This window comes from Pleurodeles waltl, chromosome 4_1, assembly GCF_031143425.1.
Source record: "Pleurodeles waltl isolate 20211129_DDA chromosome 4_1, aPleWal1.hap1.20221129, whole genome shotgun sequence".
In the NCBI taxonomy this organism is placed as follows: Eukaryota; Metazoa; Chordata; class Amphibia; order Caudata; family Salamandridae; genus Pleurodeles; species Pleurodeles waltl.
The window spans coordinates 708,753,798-708,773,247 of NC_090442.1; the positions used below are offsets into that span (position 1 = coordinate 708,753,798).

Here is a 19,450-nt window from a genome sequence, read left to right on the forward strand (position 1 = left end):
TGTGGTAGTGTGGTCGAGCAGTAGGCTTATCAGAGGGTTGTGTTAAGCACTTGTACACACACAGGCAATAAATGAGGAACACACACTCAAAGACTTACTCCAGGCCAATAGGTTTTTATACTGAAAAATATATTTTCTTAGTTTATTTTAAGAACCACAGGTCCAAGATTTAGAGTTAATACTTTAAATGTAATGTACTTCACTTAGATACTTTAGGAACTTTGAATGAAAGCAATATCACATACAGTCTTTGTAAAAATGACAATAAGCGATTTTCAAAGTGGAAACAGTGCAAAAGTCAACAGTTCCTGGGGGAGGTAAGTAAAGGTTAGATTAGGAGGTAAGTAAAACACTTACAAGTCTCAGTCCTGGGGCATAGGCAGCCCACCGTTGGGGGTTCAAGGCAACCCCAAAGTTACCACACCAGCAGCTCAGGGCCGGTCAGGTGCAGAGGTCAAAGAGGTGTCCAAAACACATAGGCGCCTACGGAGAACAGGGGTGCTCCGGTTCCAGTCTGCCATCAGGTAAGTACCTGAGTCCTCGGGGGGCAGACCAGTGGGGTTTTGTAGAGCACTGGGGGGGGGACACAAGTAGGCACACAAAACACACCCTCAGCGGCACAGGGGGCGGCGGGTGCAGTGTGCAAAGCAGGCGTCGGGTTTCAGGTAGGAAACAATGGAGGGACCCAAGGGTCACTCTAGCGGTGCAGACAGGCACAGGGGGGGCTTCTCGGGACAGCCACCACCTGAGCTAGGCAGAGGGTTGTCTGGGGGTCACTCTTGCGTTGAAGTTTGGTTCCTTCAGGTCCCGGGGGCTGCGGGTGCAGTGTTGGTTCCAGGCGTCGGGTACCTTGTTACAGGCAGTAGCGGTCAGGGGAAGCCTCTGGATTCTTTCTGCAGGCGTCGCAGTGGGGGCTCCGGGGGGTTGTCTCTGGTTACTCACGGGCTCGCAGTCACCGGGGAGTCCTCCCTGAGGTGTTGGTTTTCTGCAGGTCGAGCTGGGGATGTCAGGTGCAGAGTGTAGAGTCTCACGCTTCCGGCGGGAAACATGAAGTTCTTGGAAGTTGCTTCTTTGTTGCAAAGAAGTAGCTGGTTATGAACAGGCCCGCTGTTCACTGGAGTTTCTTGGTCCTGTAGTCCAGGGCAGTCCTTTGAGGCTTCAGAGGTCACTGGTCCCTGTCGGATGCATCGCTGGAGCAGGTTTTCGAAGTTGGAGACATGCCGGTAGGGCTGGGGCCAAAACAGTTGTCGTCTTCCTCCTTCTCTGCAGGCTTGTAGGTCAGCAGTCCTTCTTCTTTCTTCAGGTTGCAGGAATCTGATTTCCTGGGATCTTGGGAGCCCCTAAATACTGAATTTAGGGGTGTGTTTAGGTCTGGGAGGGCAGTAGCCAATGGCTACTGTCCTTGAGGGTGGCTAAACCCTCTTTGTGCCTCCTCCCTGTGGGGAGGGGGGCACATCCCTAATCCTATTGGGGGAATCCTCCAAAACCAAGATGGAGGATTTCTAAAGGCAGGGGTCACCTCAGCTCAGGGCACCTTAGCGGCTGTCCTGACTGGTGGGTGACTCCTCCTTGTTTTTCTCATTATCTCCCCTGGACTTGCCGCCAAAAGTGGGGGCTGTGTCCAGGGGGCGGGCATCTCCACTAGCTGGAGTGCCCTGAGGCATTGTAACACAAAGCCTGAGCCTTTGAGGCTCACTTCTAGGTGTTACAGTTCCTGAAGGGGGGAGGTGTTAAGCATCTCCACCCAGTGCAGGCTTTTGTTTCTGGCCTCAGAGAGCTCAAAGGTTCTCACCCCAGGGGGTCAGAAACCCGTCTCTCAGCAGCAGGCTGGCATAGACCAGTCAGTCCTGTACTGAAGGGTTGGGTAAAATACAGAGGGCATCTCTGAGATGCCCTCTGTGTGCATTTTTTAATAAATCCAACACTGGCATCAGTGTGGGTTTATTATTCTGAGAAGTTTGATGCCAAACTTCCCAGTAATCAGTGTAGCCATTATGGAGCTGTGGAGTTCGTTTTTTACAAACTCCCAGACCATATACGTAATATGGCCACACTGTATTTACAATGTCTAAGAATAGACTTAGACACTGTAGGGGCATATTGCTCATGCAGCTATGCCCCCACCTGTAGTATAGTGCACCCTTCCTTAGGGCTGTAAGGCCTGCTAGAGGGGTGACTTACCTATGCCACAGGCAGTATTTTATGGGCATGGCATCCTGAGGGGGATGCCATGTCGAACTTTGCCTTTTTCTCCCCACCAACACACACAGGGGGTCATTCCGACCCCGGCGGGCGGCAGAAGCCGCCTGCCTTGCGGGAACCGCCAGAAGACCGTACCGCGGTCAAATGACCGCGGTGGTCATTCTGACTTTCCCGCTGGGCCGGCGGGCGACCGCCAGAAGGCCGCCCACCGGCCCAGCGGGAAAGCCCCTTCAACAATGAAGCCGGCTCCGAATGGAGCCGGCGGAGTTGAAGGGGTGCGACGGGTGCAGTGGCACCCGTCGCGATTTTCAGTGTCTGCCGAGCAGACACTGAAAATCTTTATGGGGCCCAGTTAGGGGGCCCCTGCACTGCCCATGCAACACCCGTTCCCATGGCGGGATGGCGGGAAGGGGGTCGGAATCCCCAGCGCCGCCATGGAGGATTCCTATGGCCAGGGGAAAACCGTCGGGAAACCGCCGATTTCCCTTTTCTGACCGCGTCTTTACCGCCGTGGTCAGAATTGGCCACGAAGCACCGCCAGCCTGTTGGCGGTGCTTCTGCGGTCGTTGGCCCTGGCGGTCGATGACCGTCAGGGTCAGAATGACCCCCACAGTCTACAATGGCAGTGTGCATGTGTTAGGTGAGGGGTCCCTTATGGTGGCACAACATATGCTGAAGCCCTTAGGGACCTTCCCTGGTCACAGGGCCCTTGGTACCACTGGTACCTTTTACAAGGGACTTATCTGTGTGCCAGGGGTCTGCCAATTGTGGAAACAATGGTACATTTTAAGTGAAAGAACACTGGTGCTGGGGCCTGGTTAGCAGGGTCCCAGCACACTTTTCAGTCAAGTCATCATCAGTATCAGGCAAAAAGTGGGGGGTAACTGCAACAGGGAGCCATTTTCCTACAAAGACTCTGGCCCATTTACTCAGAAAAAACGAGCTAAACAAGGACGGAGAGATTTGCTAATCCAGCAGAATAGCAAATCCACTGTCACTGACCGAGAGGGCGTATCTTATTACTTGGAGTCAATCCAACTTTTATGGCTGGATGATGCCCAGAGGCAGTATTCAGACAAGGAGGAATATTGTTTAAGTAATTCAAAGCATGCCAGGCGACAAAGCCCCCAGAACGGACCGTCTCACTGCCCTGTTCTATAGGGAGCATACACACCAGCTGGCTCACCACTAGCTTTCAATATGCAAAGAGGCAAGAACTGCAGCTGCCTCCCTCATTATTTTATAACTGTCACTGTTTTAGGCCTGGCAAACCACATAACCTATGCAAGTCATGTAGGCCACTTTCCATGATTAATATAGACAACAAGATTCTTGTTAAACTAATTACAAACAGGATTTTCCCTCTCCTGCCCTGTACTGTCAGGCCAGATCAGTTGGGATTTATACCAGAACTTTCCACAGCTCACAATCTGTGCACACTGTTTGCTGTAGTTCACTCGCTGAACCCACAGCTGAAAGTGGCCACTGTCTTTCCGGAAGCAACTAAAGCGTTTGACTCACTAGAATTGCCCAATTTATTCCTATTGTTAGGTAGAGCTGGTATTGCAGTTGGTGGCCAAAATGCTGGTGTTACTCAAAATCTTCATAAATAGTCCCATTCTGGTGACATTTGTTTTTTCATTCGCATTAGATCTCTTTTAATTGAGTTCACCTGGGCAGGGAAAAAGGGCAGGGAAAGGGCAGGGAAAAAGCCAAGAATTGCATGGGAAGTACTTGACTCTGTAGTTTAAACAGGGAGTACTATACGCTCCCAATATTGAACTGTATTACTACAGCCTGCTAGTACAGTTTGCACATCCGTAGGTCCACCCGATGCTGTACCAGCCATGTCCCGGTGTAGGCGATAATGGTAGTCCGTGCCCACTTGCCAATGGGATTTGTTCAGCTACTAAACACCCTAGGGGGAGATCAACACTAAAGAGTGTACAGTATGGACATGGTTTTAGGGCTCGCCCTAATTGTCTATACGTGAGCCAACTGCCCCAGGTGCAGAATGCCTCTTACGACCGGCAAGCAGGTGCCCCTCCAGTTGAGATGTAGGACTTTGAATGTGATAGGTGACCTCTACGCTGATGGTAGTTTCATCAAACTGCCGGAAATAGGAGCGGTACCGACTATGACTTGACCGAGTGCGGAGCTTGAATGGCAGGCTGATTTAGGCACTTTGAACAATAGCGCTATTGATCTGCTCAGGCAGGAGAGCTTTCACCAATCTATAGATTACATCTGCTACATGTTACATTTTTGCATAGAACATATCGTATCCCTCATGCTGCACGTGATGCAGTAAGAGTGAAGTTACTTCTCTTCATATAGCTTGGCGACTCCATAAGTGACCAGATTCTGGTCCTTGATGTACGAACGTGGGGTGAGGAGTTCAACAATGCCTGTTGGTCATGCTGCTGGGATACGTTAAGGATGCGCCCTCTAGTGTGTGTAGGCTCACAGCAATGATGCTGCTCTTTGACAAATGGAGGGTGGCAATTCACAGGGTGCAGGGGACAACCCTGCTGGTAAAAATAACTTGTTAAAATATGTAACATACTGTCAGGAAGAGCTTAAGGAGTAGTGGACACTGCTGCCTGCTATGTGCAGACCAAAGGACATCTAGCACCCTTTCAGTGCGTACCTGGCATGGTCAGACTGGCCAATAGGGCAGTCAGACAATGCTCGATGGGCTGGCCTGAAAAGTCAGTGTGTGGGCCTGTTTTTTTTTTGTCTGTTTGTGGGCCTATTTTGTTCTCTTGTTGGACAGACTTTTACTATAGATGTCCTTGGTATTATTACAAACTTTGATTATGGCAAGCACGAATACATTCATTCCTACATACCTTACAGACAACACCTCAATAGTATGTCTTTACAAGTTCACAGGAAACCCAATTTGCATATGTGGGACACTTTTTTTTTAGCTATCTGATTTGCTAATGGGAGCCACATTTATTTGGCTGCCCAGGACTATTTTCCGTCCCAGGCTGACCCTGGTACCTGGTCCTATGGGCTGAAGGGGACTAGGGTCCAAGAACAGATGTTCAAGCTGAAATAATTGATGTGGAAAGTATATAATTTCTGCTGCGATGGGAGTGGAATAGCTTGATTTGGGCACAACATAATTGGAATGCAAGGGCTCCTCTCACTGGCTGTGATCCTGGAGCCTGAATTATGGACCATCAATCCGAAGGGGGGTAAATGAGGTTCAATAGTCACGATCTCAGATGTTGAGACAGAAAAGTCCCCTGCGTGGTGAGAGATGTGTATCCCTGCCCTGAGTGCCCATCTGCGTTGTTCTCTGATTCTCGAATACTGATTTTTTTTTTGCCAAAGGTGAACACGGACATGTGTACATGTGCACTATGACAAAGACCTGTCTCAAGGATTACGATTTTATTGGACCAGGAGGGACACTCAAAGCGCTGCTCTCATAGTGGTGGAAGGCTACTGCCTTTGCCAGGAGCTAAGCAGCACAAGCACAGTGGTGGCAGCATACTGTGTAGTGATCAGTAGTAGTGAACAGGTCCTTTTTACCCTGTGTCACCTTTTTAATAAGTTCAGCTGCTGTGTGATTAACTCAACCCTGGTCTACATCAGGTTGATGTGGAAATGCATGTGTGGTGGCAATGTGCTGAGTTCATGTGTGCTTGTAAGAAATACACTACACAAAAGGGTGAAGTGTGGTACATTGTGGACAGGGTAAATGTGTGTGCTGGCATTGTGTGGTTTTAAAGTAACGCACTCTGGTACAGTACGGAGAACCTACAGTACAGAACAGTGTGCGCAGATTCAGTGTGTGTGCTGCCTGTAGGTTTGCTGGTAATGGCATAATACATGGGAATAACAGTACTGGGCAGTGTGTGTTCTGTGGATGTACACTGAGTGCAGAAGTACCTGCACTGGTACATTACATTGAGGACCTTGGATTCCATTTTGGTAAGCCCAGTCCTGCCTGGTGAAAACATGAGGAGTAGAGGAATCCCCCATACAGATTTGTGTACTGCTGCATTCCTGTATTGGATGGGACATGCACTGGAGGATGGGAGAGCCAAGCTGCATTTCAGAGGGCCCAATGATTCAGTGAGAGATCACAATGAAGCAGGCCTGGACACATCTAAGGAAGAAGGAGATGGGGCTGTTAAGGGAATCATGAAGAGTAGGCTGAGGGCCCAAGATTCTGATGCTCTTATCGCTGTGGCTGGCATCCAGGTGTGAACTATAGTCACTCCCATGACTCTTGTTGGAGTTTAATCAGCTTTGGAGTCCTGCCTGCTGTGACAGACATCCTTCAGGAGGAAGAAGAAAGGAGAAAGATGTTCATTTCAAAATAGCAGAACCTCAACATAAAATGTCAAAGGCCCAGACATGAAATCCCAACTTGTGTCTGGAAAAGGACTATAAGTAGGGGAGTCAGAGACCCCAAAACATTGTCATCTGCTGAGAAGCCAGACCGGCTGTATGAGGAGGAGAAGCTCTGGAAGACTTCTGCCTTTTACCAGGACTAGGGGCCTGGCTTGCTAATTTCCCTGCTGGGTGAGGGGACATAACCCAGGAAAGCCAAGATCACCTGCCCTGGAACCTGGAGCACCAGCGCTTGCCTGCTCGCCAAGACCTGTATGCCCATGGAGAAGAGGAGAGTGTTGGAGGGAGAAAGATCCAGAAGGGATCCCTGATGTGAGTGCTTCCTATTCGAGGTGTGAGGAATCCATCTCATCACCGATCGCGCCACTGCCCAAGTGCAGGACTGATTAGGTGACCCCATTTGCCGGCAGGTGCTGCTGCAAAGTGAACTTAGAAGTGTGGTGGGCGAAACCTGCATCGTGTACCAATCGGCCTATAACCTATGTGCAGGAGTGAATTGGTGACCCCATATGCCAGAAGGGGTCGCCGTTGAATGAATCAAGGAGTTTGATGGGAGAAACCCATCGCTGCTGTTGTGTTGTCGTGTCGCTAAAATTGATACTAAAAAGAGTTTCAGACTTTGAAGATTCCCCATGCATTTTGCAAAAGCAAACGTCAGAACTTATCAAGGAGATAACTACTCTAAAATCTCAATTAGAAAACCAAAACAGAGGTCAAATTAATGTTTCAAAGGTATTCCGGAAAAAAGAGTGAAACTCCTCATTCATAAATCTGGGCAAGGACTTGATTAGAATTTACAATTTAGATGAAGCATAAGAAGATTTGACAATTAGTATAGCTCATATAGTTCCTTCCTCAATCAGTCAAAGAGCTCATATCCCTAAACAAGCTTTGTAAATTTTGGAGATTATAGGATTAAAGTAAGTGAAATTTCGGGCTACAACAATCAGTGCCAAAGAGTTCAAAGTGACAGGGAGTTCCTCTTTCAAACTTACACACGTCTTTTGGAACTTCTAGGTGGAGAAGAGAATTTACACAAACGTTTTCATTCTTTAAATCTGAAGTGGCTCAAGCGATGGTCCTTCAGCCTGTTAAACTAATGGTGTTAGTGCATGGAACATTTAGAATATTACATGCCCATAATGCAGCTCATGAATCTCTTAAAGAGTTACCGAAAAAGTCCAAATGAATAATTGTCTATTGGCGTGCTCGCTTCGGCAGCACATATACTAAAATTGGAACGATACAGAGAAGATTAGCATGGCCCCTGCGCAAGGATGACACGCAAATTCGTGAAGCGTTCCATATTTAAAAAAAATAAATAAATGAATAATTGTCTATTGGCATTAACACTTCAAGATTGATCTTTTTGGTTGGTAAAATATGCTTTATGGGCATTTTGGGGTGCAGGGTGGCGGTGTCTGTTTTTCTCTTTTGAAAGGGTTGTACTACCTTGCACCATGTTTGGGAAAGGGTTATTTAACTGGGACCAGGTGGGGCATTTTCAAGCGCAGTAATGGAGGAAGATACAGGAAAGAAGGGAGTCAAAGGGGTTTCCACACAAAAAAATAAAGGTTTTCTGATTGAAAAGATATAGGGCCTGATAACAACTTTGGCGGAGGGGGTTAATCTGTCCCAAATGTGACGGATATCCTGCCCTCCGTATTATGAGTCCATTATATCCTATGGAACTCGTAATACGGTGAGTGGAACATCCGTAACATTTGGGACGGATTAACTCCCTCCGCCAAGGTTGTAATGAGGCCCATAGTTAAGAAACAAAAGACGAGGAAGCAGACCTTATTGAGGGAGAATAGTTCTAAGCGCCATTAACAACAATGTCACAGGGAGAAGTAGCATGAATTAATCAATTACACATACATATCCACGAAGGAGTAATTTACATAAAGCAATGCCCAGAAATGGAGACCTCTGCCTACTCTGAATGTGTGGTACAGATACAAAAGGGTCGTCTCATATAAAACATCAGGTATTGTTAGAGTCAGACAAACAGTCACCCTCAGAGCCCCGCTGAGAGCACGAGTGGTCTAAGAAGTTGTCAAGCAACCCTCCCCAGGCATCGAGATCATCTTCCAGTTTGTTGACATGTGTACACATGTTCAGCCTAATCTCCTCCGCACTGCCCATTTAGCCACATTCCTCTCCCAGCATTTCAGTCTAGGACACACAGTTCCCATCCATGTGATTGCTACTCGGTGCTTAGCTAGCAGCAGGAGCAAATGTAAGAATTTAAATGCCATTTTCTGACCTTTTCTTTTTTAGACGTGTCCCAAAAGACAAGTGGTGATTTTTGCTGGGAATGGCATTTCTACAGGTACCATTACCTGAGCAACCACATTCATCCAATACGCATGAACAGGCAGACAATTCCATGCCAAAAGTTAAAAGAAAGAAGCAGAAGGGTGTTGGCAGCGTGGACAATGCATTGGTTTGGTGAATCCATCCTATGCAGAGTCAATGGGGATAGCTACTCGCTCCTTGAGAGAAAGGGGCAGAGTGTTCCAGAATTGGCCGGAAGCTTGAAGTCCCTTCATAACCCGGATGATATTGTACTGCAAGCATTTCTGCTCTGTGTGCACCACTATCATGCCCAAATAATGGAATCTATCAGTTTGCCACTGAAAGGGAGATTCCAGTAAGGGCTCAGGAGTCCGGGAAAGGAGAGAACCCAGAGGGAAGATCAAAGATTTGTTATAGCTAATCTGTAGGCCAGAGATTTCCCCGAATGATGTAGGCAAGTAGGTAACAGTGACATCTGAAATAAATCAACAGGCATTCACAAATATTTCCAATAATGGTCCATTGCAGGATCACCTAAAACCCATGTATGATTTAGAGCCTGATTTAGAGCTTGGAGGATGGGTTATTCCATCACAAATGTGACAAACGTTTTGGGGTAACAAAATTATTGGCATATCTTTAACTCTTACAGTGCTAGCCTGTGTGCCATGGGATGGGCATGCCATTCAGTGCTCCTGTGCACATCACACAGACTGGCCATGGGTGAGTCGCTGATGACCAGATCTGAGAGTTCAGATATGTTGTTCGTGGCTTTAAATGCTATGCCGAAGAATGTGGGAGTGCTTTGCCCTACTACTTCACTTTTTTTTTGCAGTTTTACCTGGCACAAACGTGGCCCCAGGGCTTGAGCGCACTTCACATTAGAACCATATTTTTTCATTATGTACCTAATCCTTTCATAAGAAGGAACCATGCCACAATAGCATTCCTAGAATTAAATAAAGGTGTGGTTTTTTACAGTGCTAATGTCAGAACCAAGAAACCATTTGAACTTGTATTTATATTATGCTGGCCTCCCAGCATTGCTACATGTAAGTTAAAAGAGACCTAAACAGCTTGAAATTACAGAAGCAGGGGGCTGATACTGCACTCTGCGGTTATCCACTCAGGAAGCTGTATTGCTATCTGTATTTAATCACCAACCCCATTTGACCACTGACTCCATTACGTGCTTAGCTTGGCTTCAGGTGCCTGCGTCACATTGGTGGTGCAGGCTTTTTCCACACAAGCTTGTTATCTACATAGAACGTGTTTTGCGCTTCCTCCCACCAGCACCAGGTTGCACTGGACAGGAACATAACATGGAGGATGTGGACAGTAGGCGTGATAGGATGGTCTCAGCTTGGGAATGTTTTCATTACGGAAAAAAAAGTACTGTTCCTCTTTATTGGGAATGCGCATCGGGACAGGGCCCATTCCTTTGCGTGTTTTTAACGCAGACAGAGTACAGCTAGCGCTTGAATTTCATAACTTACTTGAAGGGAGTGGGAAGTTGCCAGAACCTTCATCTTGAGTTTGTTTAAGGTATATAAGGTGGGGAAGGTTGGCATTGAGGCAGAAGGAACTCATTTTTGGGGTGGATGCACTGCCCAAATCAAATGCCATTGGAGAAGATTCTCCTGTCTCGCTGTCCAGGGTTCCTCAGGGTGATGTTGGCAAGGATAATGCTTGATTCGATCTTCATGGTGATGCATTTTTTTTCTTAATTATCTAGCTTAGCTGTGTGTGTATATATGTATATATATATATGTATATATGTGTGTATATATAATGTTCATGCCTGTCATTCTTTAGCTGTTGTAACTATTTTAGCATTTACATATGTTTTACTGCATTCGAGTTAAATGCGCATGTTTATATTTTTGTGTGCTTTTATTTGATATCTGGGAAGTGGCTTAAGAAATGTATTACTCCAACTAGGAGTGCTGCATTCCTTGGCATCGGGTTCCTCCTAGATTGAAGCAAACAAAGCAGAACAGTGGCGGAATGATTTCCTTTTCTGTCAGTGCAAATTAATTTAGGGTTGTCATTAAAAAGGAATGCATCACTGTTTAAACATTATCATTAGTTTGTTTCATTTGAAGAAGTGGACTAAATCCAAAGACCATTTTTACATTTTGGACACATATTTTATCACTTTTACTTTGCAAAATGTAAGCATTTTAATATAGAGCTTAAAAAGGATATACCTGAAAATTGTACTGTAATTTATTTTTTAGAAATCCACCTTCTCAAGAATCCATTTAGCATAGGTTGTGGGGTTGTGCATTTATATGCAAACATGGTAGCAAACGTAAATGTAATGCATGCTGTTTCAGAAGCTGCCAAAATCTGAACAAATAGTCTTGCTGATTTAAATGTACTAAGAGCATTACCAATATATCTTTATATTGATTACAATATCTCAACAGCGCCGAGTCCTGACTACAGGCCTGAATCAGACAAAACCAGCAGGCCTTTAGAAATGCGGACTGAGTGTAGTGCCTGAAGTACAGGTGAGAACTAGAAGAACGCTACTGCTATTCTTCACTCCCCCTTGTGCAGAATGCTGTCACTTGTGCTGCGCATGAGGAGTAAAGGATTGCCATCACTTCACCATTAGGGAATCAGGACCGATTTTAATTTATACTTAAAACTGCATGACAGCAAAGTAAGGCTTGTTTCGTGCGGGTGAACGCTGCATTCCAAAGGAGACCGGGGCCTCCTGGCTCCTTAACAGAGCATGGATTCAAGACCTGAAGTGTGCATGTCATATTGGCCACAGTCAGAGACCTTTCCAACCTGACATGCTCACTGGACTTCAGTTGTTGCTGGGATTGCCAGCCACCAGGATTGGACACACCCTGCATTGTTTTGTAACTCTGCCCCTCCATCACTGGCAGCACTGAATAACAAACAGAACAGCAAGCCAGCCAAAGCCCAGTCATTTGACTACGGTGAGGGACTTTACATAATACACTGGTAACCCCCTCCCAGAGGATGACCTATCCCTGAACAGGATCAAAATTCACAGTCTTCTCTTCCCCAGACTGTGTGATCAACTTTCTATGTCCAAGCTATGCATTCTGTTAAAAACAAAACTACCTTTCAGTCACTTACAGCACAAAACATAACGTGCATATTTCTGTGCTCTGTGCTGAGCTCTCCCTGTTCTCTAAATGCCCCTATGTCCTCACAGTTCATGCAGTTCTAAGCCAACACATAGTCCAGGCTTCCTCCAAAGCTCATTGACAATGTCCTGCCCCTGTTCTACAGTTTTTTGAGGGCCAATCTTTCCTCCCAATCCACAGCTTTCATGACGTGTCTAAAGCCCAAGGGCCCACATGTGCACAACAAAGGTGATCCTGTCCCTAGTTTATATAAGGGAAGAAGTAAGATTTAAGGGAAGACCGAGCTAGAGTCGCTCTTCCTTCGTTTGAGACAGAGCCTCAGGATTCCCTGCCACCAAAGAACAGATGGGGGAAGAAGTCAGTCCGCTAGCCTGTCCATGATCTCTAGAGAGAAATGGTTCCACTGAGCCCTGACCTTACCAAGAACATCATTCACAAGTCCCAGGGGGCCTATGGGTGGAAATAAAGCGCCACCATATTTAGTGATCTTGTGATTTCTTGTACTTAAATGCTTTTTCAATGCTTAGAGAGGGCTAGGGTAACATTGCCTAGAAGGGAAAAGGAGCTTTGGAGCCAACGTTGGGCACCTCACCATCAAGTACAGAGAAATGAGATGGGGATAACTCAACTAAATCCAAGGCCCTAACCAGAGGGCCCACTATATCAAAAGAAACTGCCCTCACAGACTTTAAGCTCCTTGTCTTGGCTTTTTCTTTAGATCACAGCCAGATTTCCCCAGAAGTACAATGATTTAAAGGTCAGACTCCCAAGTAGCTAGACTCCCACTGTCTAGCGATTGGTGATGACAATGGAAACACGTACATGTGTACATGTACATCTTTATGGCTAGCCCTGCAAATCAAGTACTTCAAATAGTTTGTTAAATAGGGGAAGATGAACCATTCCAGAGAGAGCGGGTCCTGCAAAACGTGAGTGTCAAGTCTCAAGTTGCCCAGAGATTGATGATGCCCTGGAAGGCATGTTAGCATTCTTAGATAGCTTAGAGTTAGAGGAACCATGTTCACAGTCAACGTCGAAGACCAGGAAAGGGAGATCTCACAAGTGCAAGGAGGCAATTATAGGGCCTGAAGTCAAGCATTAGAGCAATATAAGTTTGGGAATACCCATGTTGTCAAGTGACCAAGAGCTTCCAGGAAGAAGCTTGTAAAGAACGAGGTTTTAGGTCTATAGTTGTGTGTTGATCGTTATATAAAAATCAATTCAGACTTACAGACTGTTGCCTTAAAGGTCATGGATCATTTGTTTGGATTCAAAGTCTTTATGTTCCCAACATATACGTCAACATGTGTTTCGTGACTCAGCAGCATCTGCTGTTGCCTCATCGGGGCTAAAAGTAAGGGGTTTAAATATATTTACAAGTTGGATTGGTTAAGAATGGAAAAGATGAGCATCCACAGGCCATGTGCCACATGATGAAATTACCAATTAAGCGTAAGTATGGAGAGATTAGACAAAGAATAGTACAAAAACCAACAGAAAAAAAAATAATCTTAGTTGTCTACATAAATGTAACATTGGACAGTGTTTAGATATTTGTTGCTCATCCAACCATTTCTAAAAACAAGATATAAAGTCAAGGTGGTGAAAGTTAGTGTGTGAAATAACCCGCAACAGAGTGAACATTATCTAAGAGAAATGCTCTAAATATACTAAATTGTATCTTCTCAAAACAAGAAAGAATTCATCAATAAAAAAAGCCTCCAAGAGAGCACCACATGCTGAGTAAATTAAAGGAAAGAACAAAGACTAGGGTGCTACTCCAAAAATCTGTTTCCCAAAATAAAAGCTAAACCCTTGTGGTTATCCAGTTGCCCAAGAAAGCCACTTTTGCATTACATCATTAGTTAATTTGAAATTATTCCAAATCACAAATTCCTATGTTCTTGTTACAGTTATGTAAAGTTCCAAAACGAAATGCTACACATCAGAATAGCATCTAATATTCATGGCCAGTACAGTTAAAGAAAAAAAGAAAAACTTCTCATGATTCAAATTCTCATACGTTTTCAGTATAATTATAAGTTTAGGTTCGAGTTTAAAGATCTGTTGTTTCAGATGAAGGCCAATAATCAAATTATCCAGAACTAACAACAGAGAAATATAATGAGCCGTGACACATTAAAAAAAAAAAGTTTGGGGAGTTATTATAAAAACTCAGCTGTTGTGTATTTTTTAACATGCACGTTAATCAGTGCATAGGTAAATGTAATCAAATTTAGGATGGGAAGAATAGTATGTTGCATTCAGATTCATATTGGTGCTAACTACTCTGAGAAAGGTATCATATCACATGTTGAATCATAATACATTTTAATTCGAAAACATTAAATAGTCCATTAGAGGAGAAATATTAAATTGCACAGTGGCTATCCTTTGTGCAGTTAAACACTTTATGTGGCAAAGCCAGCAACCAGCAATGTTCTTATTTCATAAGCAGTATGCTGCTGGCAGCATTCTGCTGGATGGTCGGGGACGTAAACAAAAATGCCTACAAGGGAAAGATTCACAAATGTCTAGCATCGGGTTAGGATTACTTTTTTAACACTAAACCTTTTGGGGGATTAACAAACCAATGCAAAATGGTATTTGCATTGGTTTGTATGAAAAAGTAAAGCAAAGCAGTGCGAAATACTGCTGTGCATCACTTTGAGTCAGTGGGGTGGTACATTGGTGGTACATGGGCATACCCGTGCTACAACCCATGCTTTTTGAGACAAAACCCTATCCACTAACATTAGTAGACAGGGTTTAGTGCTAAAAATTTACGCCTTTTCAAAGCAGGCGTTAAACAGAGAAATGTTTTCATATCTCCATGCTTTTCCGACTTTGTATGTGTGTAGCACTATGCAGCACACCTGCAAAGTAGGAACAGCTTTTAAGCTTGTCTGGGTGTCGTATGTTGTACAGGAAGGGTATACTTCCTGTACAAAACATATGCTGGACCCACAAACACACACCCTAGCACTATGGCGCTAAGGTGTGTGTGGGTGGCGCTCAGCAGCTAAACTCATGCCGGCTCTAGGGAGAGGGGAGAGAGAGCCATATCTTTGTGAATATAGCGCTCTCCTGCCCCCTGCCTGTCACGCCAGGCATGCAGCATTTTTGGCTGCTTCGCTGCGTTGCCTGACAGCTTGCAGGCCTTAGTCTCTTCAGTGCAATGCAGTATTCAGCTAAGCATTAGATCAAACAACTTTTAGTGTGTTAAGGTATTGAATTTGAGCACCGTAAAGTATACAGATGTGGTATTTTATGAGCAAAAACAAATTTGTACGTACACATGGATTGTTTGTTCCTAACTATATTATGTCCACATATTTAAATCTAATCAGCATTGTGCAAATAGTTAAGAGCTAACGCTTATACACACTTGCATTGCATCTTCCAGGAAATTTATAGGTAAACATACCTAACAATACTGGTTCAGCTTGATGTGTTGGGTTTGTGGCATTCTTTCAATATGTAGTCCTGTGAGTTGAAGGGCTGTTGTAACATTATTTGCATGATTTCATTCCAAATCACATCATATTCAGTAGAGTAGTATTGTTAGGTATGTTTGTGTGTGTACATAGTCTCCAGGACGCAATGCAAAGTTTTATTGGTCATGAATATTTCATGTTTTGCTTATGTGTAACGTACTTCTTTTAGGAATTTTGTGTAATTGTAACAAGACGATATGAATTTCTGAATTGAAATTTCAGATTAACTAATTATTGAATTTATTGTAAAGTAACATTTGCTTTATTTGGTAACTGTGTAATCACAAGGTGTTAGGTTTTATTTTAAGCGAATCCGTTTTTTTCAATAGCATATTACTCTTGGTTCTTTCCTTTAGCTTGCAACAAATCATGTGGTGCTCTCTTGTTCACTTTCTTATTGATTACTTCTTTTTTTCTTTTGGGAAGATGAAATCGAGCATATCCGTAGCCTCTTTTATTTTTAGATCTTAGATATTTTTCGCTCTATTTTGGGTTATATCACACTGCTAACTTTCACCACCTTGGTTCTAGAAATGGTTGGATGAACAGCAAATATATAAACATTGTCCAATGCTATGCTTATGTAGACGACTAATATTAGGTATTTTATTTTTTTCTTTTGATTTCTATTATTCTTCCCCTAATCTCTATATATTTATGCTTCATTGGCAATTAAATCATGTTATACATGGTGTGTGGATCTTACTGTTAACAGATCCAACTTTTAAGTATGTTTAAATTGCTTAAGTGTAGCCCTGATAAGTAGATGATTACATTAGTGCTATTAGTATGCCCACATTTACTGGGAAAAGAGTGGCCGAGTTGGAAAAGCTTCTCCATAATGAGGAGTTCCTGGTGGCTCTTGAGGATATTCCGTGGGCAAAACTCACAGCATAGATGGCTGTCTTCCCCCCTACCGAGTTTTACTGCCACCTCTGGGCCGACCTTATGGAAAAGCTTCTGGAGGTCTTTCAAGAGTTGTTTCGCCAACACACGCTCTTGGAATCTGTGAGAGAAACTTTGTTTCTGATGATGTTGAAGCTGGACAGGAAACCACGGGTCCTGGGTTTCTATCAACCTCTCTTGATGATCAGTGTTGATGTAAAAATACTGGCTAAGACCTTGGTATTTAGGCTTATCCTGGTGGTAGTCTCCTTAGTCCATCTGGACCAGAGTGGCTTCATCCATAGTTGTAGTACTTGCACAAACTCCACCACGTCATGGATGTGATCTTGAACCAGCTTTAGATTTTGGCACATTGGATTGGGACTAAATTCACGCAGTGTTGGTGACCATGGGATTTGGAACTAAGTTCTGAGTCTGGATCAAATTACTATACACTGATCCAGTGGCCACAGTGAAAAATGGGAGTTGTGTTTCAGAGCAATGGGCTTTAGAGAGGGGCATGAGACAAGGCTGATCCCTCTTACCTTTGTTATTCGCTCTAGCAGTGGAGCCCCTGGTCATTCGACTCCAAGAATATATGAGGGAGTGGGGTATCACAGTGGGGACCAATAGACATGTAGTATTGATGTATGCAGAAGTAATCCCAGCCCTGCTCTGTGAGTTACAATTATTTGGGAGCCTGTCAGGCCTGCAACTTAATAAATGTAAGCCGTACTATTCCCACTGGTGACCTGTGCTAGACTGTTGCCACATGTCTGACTTACCTGGGAAATAGACAAATTATGTTATTTGGGGATCCAGATAGAGGATGCAGATAGCATGCTCGGTGAAGCCCAGTACAGATATAGGGTACTCAAGTGGTTGGAGATAGCAGTCACACTGTGGAATAAACTCACAGTGCCAGTAATGGAAAGGGGAGCACTGGCAAGTGTGGCCTTCCTCCCTCAATACCTTTACATTCTCCAGAATTTTAATATCTATATTATGCAGTGGACACTGGATAAACTATTGATGTCTTTGGTGTGGACTGGCAAGAGGAGCAGGAAATGGCAGTCATACATCAAATGCTGTTAAAAAAAAGGGTGTCCTGGGCCTCTGGGCAATGAAGCTATGTTACAGAGTGGCGCAGCTCCAGCATGCAACGCAGTAGTGCATGAAGGGGGATAATTGGAAAAGGGCACTGCTGAGGTTTACCATAGAGACGGACAAGCTGCCTCAATACCGGGGGTACACCCGGGGGTACACCAAACCACTAAGCTCCCTGTGAATGTCAACAGGGTGGCTGCGACTTGTGGGAAGGCCAGTACGAGGGTGTTATGCAGACCACTGTTTTTGAGATCTCCGCAGAGAGAGTGGTTTACACCCTTCCAGGATATAGCCTGGGCCATGTCTTAAGAGAGATGGCATGCAGGCGGCTGTCTTACCTTAGGTGACTTATACCCCTCAGATTCATTCATAAGTTTCACGGATGCCTGCTAGACTTTTAGGGCCATTTTTACAATAAATTACGTATATAGCTGTGTTGCAGGATCAATGCATTTAAAACAGTTGCGATGCACAGGAATCCGTTACGATGCCATGGATGCGCCATATTTACAAAGTGCGTCAGAAATTCTGACACATCTGTGGAAACTTTGACGTAACGATTCCACCCAAAAAGTGGTGCATTGCTGAAGTTGGCCTCAGAACTGACGCAACAGTGGGCATAGTGTACATATGTGTATGTAGAGACCTGAGTATGTGACATAGTGGATGAAGGTGTAATATAAGTGAATACAAGTATATGTTGGAATGTGAAATGGAAATAAATGTATTACATGCCTTATGTTTGTACTTTCCTGTTGTCCTTTCAGAGTACGCAGATCTGGACTTGAGGACCCCTTCCTCCATGGAAAATGACAATCCTGGCCTGTCCCTTGAAAACAATACACAATGCCACATTGCCTTGCTGCAGAGGATGATGGAATCATATGTGAAATTGGTCCCAGCTTGGTCAAGGGGTCTTACACCATGAGTGGCACGTGTGGACCCACTACTAGTAGCGGGGTAGTGAAATACAGACATATTCCAGTGTGTAAAGTGACTTCAGCTAGTCAGATCACTATTGGAAAGCCAACGCATCATTTTTGCACCTGTGTTAAGCAGGCGTTGGTATTTTGATGCATTTTGGACATTTTCCAGCGATGTGTCACTTTCCTAAAAACTTGTAAATACGGATGCATCAGTTCTGCGTGGGATTTTAAGAGGGAACGCCTACCCTGCATATGATTACCTTAACCTGAAGCAGCCAGTTGTAGCGCAGAAATGATCCACCAGCTTTTTGCCACTACGGAATGAGTGAGCGGCAAGGCAGAGGAGGAATCGGATTGGTCTAGTTCTCATATCGGATGTTCTGTTTGTTGCAGTTGTGCCTGTTTGGGATGTACTGGGAAAGCGGAAATGCAGGAGGGGGCAGGAGAGAACATTTATTGTGATATGGATCTGCTTTTAAGTGCCTCCTACATGCGGGTGTAAATATTGCCACTTTACGGCTTGACAGGCTTCCAGATATTATGGATATGTGCTGTGTGTGCTCTCATTTCGGTGCCACAGATGTGACCTGAAATGCCACAGCACTGTGAGTTACTCTTGTTTGTTTTCATCTTTAAAGATTTTTTTTTTTAAATAACGTTTGGCCCTTATGAAATGACAACAGATGTGGTTAAGTTGTGAAAAACGTGTTGGGCGATTTCTTTGGAAGATAAGACTTTGAATGGAAATAAATGATTCATGTCCTTTAAGACAATAGTCTGTAAAGCTTAAATTGATTTTTATACAACAACGACCATTACACAACCATAGGCGTCAAACCTTGTCTTTTCAAAGTTTATTTCACTTGTGCCAAGGATTTAGACACTATGGGCCTGATTTAGATATTGGCAGATGAGTTACTTCGTCACAATGGTGAAAAATATCCTGTCCGCCAATATCTAAATCCCATAGGATATAATGGGATGTAGAGTTTGTCGGACGGGATATCCATCACCGTCGAAATCTGTC

General features: G+C 44.4%; 1 protein-coding gene and 1 non-coding gene across 3 annotated transcripts in view; both read left to right on the plus strand.

The window, feature by feature from the left end:
- IL15RA (interleukin 15 receptor subunit alpha) overlaps positions 1–19,450 on the plus strand; it is a 413,899-nt gene that overhangs the window by 87,955 nt on the left and 306,494 nt on the right. The gene's annotated exons all lie outside the window — the stretch shown is intronic.
- Positions 7,782–7,888, plus strand: LOC138288636 (U6 spliceosomal RNA). The gene has a single exon (XR_011202498.1). It is a non-coding gene; the product is annotated as a U6 spliceosomal RNA (small nuclear RNA).